The sequence below is a fragment of the Octopus bimaculoides genome, chromosome 6 (genome assembly GCF_001194135.2).
Source record: "Octopus bimaculoides isolate UCB-OBI-ISO-001 chromosome 6, ASM119413v2, whole genome shotgun sequence".
In the NCBI taxonomy this organism is placed as follows: Eukaryota; Metazoa; Mollusca; class Cephalopoda; order Octopoda; family Octopodidae; genus Octopus; species Octopus bimaculoides.
Window position 1 is genome coordinate 38,508,426 of NC_068986.1, and position 1,032 is coordinate 38,509,457.

The 1,032-nt window shown below is 35.1% G+C and overlaps 1 long non-coding RNA gene across 1 annotated transcript in view; it reads right to left on the reverse strand.

Moving 5' to 3' along the window:
• Positions 1–1,032, reverse strand: part of LOC128248123 (uncharacterized) — a 68,083-nt gene that overhangs the window by 66,736 nt on the left and 315 nt on the right. The gene's annotated exons all lie outside the window — the stretch shown is intronic.

The following is a 1,032-nucleotide window of genomic DNA, read 5'->3' on the forward strand; positions in this document are numbered from 1 at the left end:
CAGTTAGTGGAATAGTTTCATTTTTAAAGTGAAAGTATTGAGTGTTTTTGTTTCACTTTTGACACGTAATACTTAAATAGTGGAGGAGATATTATGTTGCCGTGTGCTCGAACTCTGCAAGAAGTTAATAATTTTTTTTGACTAAAACACAACTGGAACCCTAAGTAAGGCATGTGTAAAATTTGAATGAAATTGGTTGCGTAGTTCTCGAGTTTTAGGGATTCACACAGACAGACAGACAGACAGACAGACACACATTCTCATTTTTATATATATAGATAGATAGAGACAGACAGACACATACATACATACATACATACATACATACATACATAGTAGTGCTCAAATAGTTCAGACTTAAACTCCGATGACTTTACAGGGGATCAATTCCATGAGGGTAAAGAATGGCTATAAGAGGGATGAAGTTGAGCAGATATGGAAACAATTATGCGGCTAAACAAATTAGATATATTAGATATAACAGTTTGGGTATGAAATACAAAATATGTATATATGTATACATGCAAAATGAGAGAAAGCAGTACATACATACATGCATACATACATACATACATGCATACATACATACATGCATACATACATACATGCATGTATGCATGCATGTATGCATGCATGCATGCATACATACATACATACATACATACATACATACATACATACAAATGCTATATATATATATATATATATCTTCATCTGTTATCTATTACTTGTTTCAGTCACTAGACTGCAGCCAATTTTGAGACACTACCTTGACAGGTTTGAGCGAAACAAATTAACACCAGGTACTTTTTATTTAAGTCTAGTACGTATTCCGTTGGTCTCTGTTTGCCAAACTACTAACTTACAAGGACATAAACAAACTTGACCACCAGTTGTGGGGGAAATAACAGAAAGACACACACACACACACACAAACACACACACACACACACACACACACTCACAATAGGTGTTTCAGTTTCCATCTACCACAAGGCTGCAACCAGAAACATGTGGCTGGGAAGCAAACTC